Here is a 7,098-nt window from a genome sequence, read left to right as displayed (position 1 = left end):
GTTTCTCTTCGTGTAGATTTATTGCTTTATTGTTTGGCGCCCAGCCACGCTCCCCTGCGAGTCTCTGCAGCTTCTGTTTACGCAGTGTGGCTTTGGAGCGGTCGTAAAGCAATTAGCAGAATTACACAGCGTCTGTGTGTGAAAGGGCAGTAAAAAAGTCCAGACGTTTCTTCTATCCTAATACCTCTTTATTGGGAAACAAAACAGCGTATTTACAATCCATAACAGCCATCAGAGTGTAGCTGCATTTTTGCTCTGCGTCCTTCTCTCTCAGCTTGCAGCGACGCAAGAGAACTGCTTTCGCTTTCCACTCAGCTCACAGCATTCCAAGCTGCTTTCGTCACATCCTGGTGTACTTCCCTTGTACGCGCCTCCTGTCAGGCTCGAGGCACAGAAGGTTAACCCTTCACTACACCCAACAGTTTCTGTTCAGAGTACTTGTATTCATACAGATTGCTGAAGTTCAGTTAAATTTGACTCCTGGTAAAGAATGTAAGAAGGGCCCTGTTGGATCAGACCAAAATCCCATTCAGTCCAGCCTCCTGTTCTTATAAATGCCAACTAGATGCCTATGGAAGTCCCACAAGCAGGACCTGAGAGTGACAGCACTTATCCTTCATGAATAAGTGGTCTAAACTCCTTTTAAGGCATCCAAGTTCATGTTCAGCTTTACATCTTGTGGAAGTGGATTCCATAGTTTATCTGTGACTAGCAGTTATGTTTCCTCCATCTTTTCCCAACACTAGCCTGCCTTGGGGGTGAGAATTGTGATGCTTAATCTGATTATGGTGGGTTGTTGTTGTTGTTTTTAAGTTGGTAGATATTTTTTTCCACAATGCCAGCAAAAAAGAAAATAAGAATACAGGATTAAGGCTGCATTTTTCAAGAGACCTGGACAGTGTAATATACCAATTTACAGGTCTTTGTGGGTGGCCGTCATGAAGCAGTTTAAAGGGCAGGGTAGAGAAAAGGGACCCTACTCATTGGCTAGTCCCTGGCATTAGAATTCCAGTGGTCCAAAGTTCCATCACAGCCTAAGTTTGTATCTTTCAAAAGTTATGTAAGTAGAACCTTTTTATTTGGGCAAGTTTCCAAAGAAACTGGAAGGTTATTTTAAAGAGTCTGTTTGTTTTGAAATACGTCTTACACTCTTCACTGGTTTGAGAATATCCAAGAAAGGATATTTGTTTATTTTTATATTTCTTTTTTGTATGTGATGTATTAAAATGAAAAAGAAAAAAGAAAAAGAGAGAAAATATCCCAGAACAAAATGAAACAACAGTATTTATTCATTTTTAAAAAAATTATTTACTGCACCCAAGTTGGTTTACATTTTTTAAATATTAAAAACAAATAAGTCACTATAAGATACAGAGTACCAGAGTTCCTTCATTTTTGCTTGGGGTTGTTTGCTTTTGCCACCCCTTAGGTGCTACAAAAGTCCTTAGGTGGCCCCTTTTAAGTACCCTCTGGGAAAGTAATAGTGCATTCAAACTTATTCCATCCTAGAGTTCTTTATGCAAGGATTTTTAAAAGGGATTGCTATTAGGTATCGCAGTCACCGAGCAAACCATGTACAATGGTCATCCAATGATGCTTTAACATGCAGTTGGTTCCCCATGAGAAGACTTGTGTATTGGTAAAATGATGCTATTATGTTCACGCATGGGCCTTCCATTTTGACCAGGGATGGGGACCCTGTGGCTCTCCAGATGTTCCTAGACTTTAACTTGCATCAGCCTCAACCAGCATAGCCAATGGTCATAGATACTGGAAGTTGTAGCCCAACGACATCTGGAAGTGCAAATGTTCCTCATCCCTGATTTTGACTCATCCTTCTAAAAAGGATGCACTTCCCAGTTGTGGAACACATGTCTCGCAAGAAGAAACTCCCAAGGCTCTCTGCTAAAAATGATCTCAGGCAGCAGGTGTGGGAAATACCACCGTTAGTTAGTGTGAATAATAGTAAGCTAGCTGACCCATTAGTCTGGCTTGGTACAAGACAAGCCTGCACACCTTTGCCTTTTCATTTCTGGGTTCAAGTCAATGGTTCGTCTGAAATATAAATCCCTAAATGACTTAGGTCCCAAGTACCAGAAACATTGCTTCATTTTTTTTACAGAACAGTCCAGGATTTAAGATGAGCAGGAAAGGTCTTGTTGGTGGTTCAAGGAACCAGAGGACATGAGACTCCAGACTGTGGAACCCTTTGCCTCCTGATGTTGCATAGCCCCAACACTGGGGTCTTTCAGAAAGCATCTAAAGGTCTATTTTTTAAAAACCCATGCTTTTGTGAGTCTGCACTGGCAATTAGTCTCTTTATTTGCAGATTATTGTTTTAGTTGTCCATTGTCTATATAATGCACTTTATTTCTATTGTGCTGTCACCGCCCCCCCTTCCATTGCAGGACTCTAAATATTTTTCAGCAATGGAAATGACACATTGGATGCATCATGTGCTATGCACTGTGTGAGAAAGTAGCTAGCGAGCCATTCTTATAATGCACTCTGGGCCTGAGTTAAGGAATATTTAGCAGACTGTGCTGTTGGAAGCCAATAAAATGGTGCAGTGTGTGATGCTTTTGAGGACTGAGCTATATTGGGCCACGTTCAAATCTCAATAAAACTTCTCTCCATTGAAACCTTGTGATCGAGGCTGGAATTTTGGTCCATGTGGAACATAAAAGAAAAGGACGAGAACTTCATTCTCTGATAGCTCTTATTTCAGCTTTGGGATGGAATTTAATGAAGGATATTATCCATCACAGGAGAGAAGTTCTGCAGTAGTCTCCTAAGAACAGTCAATGTAGGGCAAAGGACATGATTAGTTTTCAAACAGAGCTGGGCAAATTTATGACTACTCTTAGATGGCGTGTTTTTAATCTGACGCTTCAGCAGTTGCCTGAGACTAGGAAGTATTTTTTCCCCACTCACACGCAATCCTCCGAAACAGAAGAGGTGGCAACCAGGAAAAATAGAGGAGCCAAGTAGAGAAGGGTGCATTATTAAACTGTATGTTATTCATGCTTTACTACTATCTGCTGATAGTTTTAAAAACCACTGGGGTGGTCACTAGATTGCATTTTTCATGGGTCAGACATGCATGAGATGGAAGGGTACGCTGAGAGGCATTTGCAGCATGGGTGCTTTCCATCAGAGAAAACTTGCAAAACACACAATGCATTGTTTTGTGCCATAATCTTTTTTCAGTCTCCCCCCCCCCCTGAGAATGTCTAGCAAAGAGATGAGGAACCTGCGTGCATCTCCAGTTATTAGATTCCCAGCTCCCATCAGCCCCAGCCAGCATGGCCAATGATAAGGGATGATGGGCGTCCAGCAGTATCTCACACTGTTTTAGCCTTTTCAATGAGGTGTGTTTTTGTTGGCACACATACCCAGATGTGTGCAGGGGATATGCACATATAGGCCAGGGGGAAATAGGTCATGTACATAGTGCGGAATGCCATGCATAATATAATAGAAGTCCAATACAATGGTACCTTGGGTTACAGATGCTTCACGTTACAGATGCTTCAGGTTACAGACTCCGCCAACCAAGAAATAGTACCTCGGGTTAAGAACTTTGCTTCAGGATGAGAAGAGAAATCATGTGGCGGCGGCGCAGCAGCAGCAGGAGGCCCCATTAGCTAAAGTGGTACCTCAGGTTAAGAACAGTTTCAGGTTAAGAACGGACCTCCAGAATGAATTAAGTTCTTAACCTGAGGTACCACTGTAGTAAGAATATGACTAAAACTACCCATCCAAGAAGCATACCTCAAGAAAAGGCCAAGATAAACATGTGTGTTCAGAGCTTCCTGAAAGACCTGTGATAGGACCATCCTCATTGATAGAAACTTCAATCTTTTCAGGAGTTATGAGTTCCCACATTCTAGATATCTTCACTGCTGATAAACAATGGATGTTATAATTGCAATGCCAGGATCCCATCAATTGACCCTAAAAGAGAATGCCCAGAAACCCTGATGTCAAAGCCACTACAACCTCTATCTCCACGTTGGCAACTGATATGGAGGCACAGTTCAGTGGCCTGGATTTGGCCTTGAGGACTTCAGTTACTGATCACTACTGCAGAAACTATCTATGTGGTATAGTGAACCTCTTTTCCTATTAGATGCATCAAGGAAGAATCACTTATAGGTCAGTCAGCATATTTCATCCAAGCCTTCCAAAAAGGAACGCAATGTCATTCAATGTCAGCTTCACATAAAGATCTCTTCTCCCACATCACCACCAAGGAGACAAACTATGTCTTAGTTTCTTTCTGACAGTACCTGTCATGATTTGAAAAGTTAGGCTGGTGACTCTTATGGCGGACTGATCTGTTCATGTAAATATGAAAACGGGAGCATTCCTCATCTTCCTTTCCCAGGGTGCTTGTGGCGATAAGATGTGACCAGTTCCTACCAGCCCATCTGTAAATAAATAAAAGAAGACATCAGCTTAGATTATGCTACTCCTGGCCAGCAGCTATCAAAATGTCAGTGACCTAACATGTTTGCTTGGCGCTGAGCACAGCCATGACAGCACAGATAAACTGTATGTCATTTGGAATGGCAGGATGAATTTTGCACTGTGTGCATGCGTTAGTGTACAAAAGAGATAAAATAAAAATACACACAAGATTCACTGTGGTAATGAGATGGAAATATGTGAAGAAAAAAACACTACCACAAACTTAATATCAGAAGAATTGCTGCTCAGATGTAAAACAATGATGGAAAAACAATTTTCTGAATAATGTATGTAGAGATGGATATATATTGTCCCTTAGCTCACATCTGCACCATACATTCAAAGCAGTATCATACAGCTTTAAAATGGGGTTGCCATATTTCAGAAAGTGAAAATCCAGTCGAAAAATCAATTGTTGATCTTTTTTTCAGCTGGTTTAAGAAAATTGGCAAAAAACCCACTTACAATATGGGTTTTCCCCGACATTTAGACATTGAAAATTTCACCCAGATGCCATTTTCAGAATCAAAATCTTGATGATATCTGTAATTTTCTGGATGTATGGCAACCCTATTTAAACAGACATGGCCTCCCCCAAAGAATCCTGGGAACTGTAGTTTGTTAGGGGTGCTGAGAGTTATTCCCTTCACGGAGCTCCAATTCCTAGAGTTCCCTGGGAAGATGGACTGATTGTTGAACAACTCTGTAAAATATAGTTCTGTGAGTGGGATGGGGGTCTCCTAACAACTCACAGCATCCTTCATTACATTTTCCAGGATTCGTTGTGGAAATTAGTTACTGTTATAATAGTGTTTTAAATGTAATGTGTGGAAGTGGCACAAGAGAAGGTGGCTGGGGGAGATTTTCTCTCTCTCTTTCTTGTATCACTAGGATTTGTGCACATCCAGTGAAGCTGAACGTTGGAAGATTCGGGGCAGATAAAAGAAAGGGCTTCTTCACACAGTGCATGGTTAAACTATTGAACTTGTTCCCACAGAAGGCAATGTTGGCCACCTACCTAGACGGCTTCAAAACAGGATCAGACAAATTCATGGAGGAGAGAGCTATCCAAGGCTACTAGCCATGATGGCTGGGCTCTGCCTACACGGTTGAAGGCAGCAATGCTTCTGAATATCAGTTCCTGGAAACCACAGGAGGGAGAATGTTCTTGTGCTCAAATCCTGTTGTGGGTTTCCGACAGACATCTGGTTGGCCACCATGAGAATACAGTGCTGGCCCAGATGGACCATTGGCCTGATTCAACAGGCTCTTCCCATGCCCCAATGTTCTCCAATATTATTCTGATGATGAGGCTGGGTGGGTCACTCTACTGAGTTATAGGTCACCTCCATCTTATGCTGCTTCAACCAAGATGATGATAGATTTTACATGACTTAATTAGGTTTCCCCCCTTCCCTTACAGTTTGGTTCCAGAGTAAATGAAACAGCACAGAAATAATAGTAGATCAGCTGCATTAAAAGCTCACTAGGAAGAGTCACTGGCTAATTATAATGTGATCAGATAACATTAGAAATGGATATTATGTATCAAATACTTTAATGCAATGATATGTCTCTATTAAAGATTGTTTTGCTGATCGGTTGCTAAAAAGGCAACCAACAATTTAGAAACCCGGCTTTAAAAAGACCCAAAAGGTTTAGACAGCAATCCTGCATCATCATAATCAAGTATGAGTTTTGCTATTTATGTCTGTAGGGTGGGATTGCAGCAGTGTGACTTGCGTATTCCTTTTATGAAATGCAGATATCCGTGTTTTCGTGGGTGTGTGAAGAAAAGGCTGGCTTATGAGCCAAAATCTTGTCCTATCCATTAAGGTATGGTAGACTGCAAGGGTGATGCTGGAGTGTCACTTAGAGAAATCCAATAATCCTTTTGGACTTTGATTTCAGAGAGCAGATCTGCACTGGCCGCTGAACAGGAGGAAAATATCCTTTCAGGATGGAAATTGGTTAAGGAATGGAGGGGAAGAAGCAAGCCAGAAATGACATTCTCATGAACTCAAACTGATGTGACGAGTTTGGGTCAGGTGGAATGTGTCTCATGTACGTTTTCAGCACGAAGCTGACATTTCTGTGATGCCTCTGAAAATTCTAAGTGACACACTCTCCTTCTCTGCAGTGCTGGGCAATAGAGTTCCTAGTGCTAAGACTGGCCTCAGCTGTTATTTTTAGTGCATTGAAATACAAACTACTAGTTGACTAGTTACAAAATTGCTGGTGAACTCTAGTTTTGGTTGGAAAAAAAATTGAATGGCGTTTGGGATGCTTTGCAGTTTTGTAAGCAATGAAGCAAGGCATCGGGTTCCCGATCCAAGGACTGCACAATCTGAAATAGGCAGTGACAAAGACGAAAGTGAGAGGGGTAACTAGACAAGGGTGGTGAGGCTTGGATGTGGGCAAATGCAACTACAGATACTTGGTTGCAGATAATTCTGTTGAGATTCTCAGATCAATAGTCCAGAATGCAAACACACCGAAGCAAGTTAGGAGCAAGTGTGGTGCTATTGTGACTTCATGGATGGAACTCAAATGGCATTTGGAAATCAAAGGCACACGGAAATCAATGAGGGAAAGAACTTGCATCGATCTTCGTTATTGTGGCTT

Source organism: Podarcis filfolensis (assembly GCF_964270895.1).
Source record: "Podarcis filfolensis genome assembly, chromosome: 12".
NCBI lineage: Eukaryota > Metazoa > Chordata > Lepidosauria > Squamata > Lacertidae > Podarcis > Podarcis filfolensis.
This window is presented reverse-complemented; position numbering follows the sequence as displayed.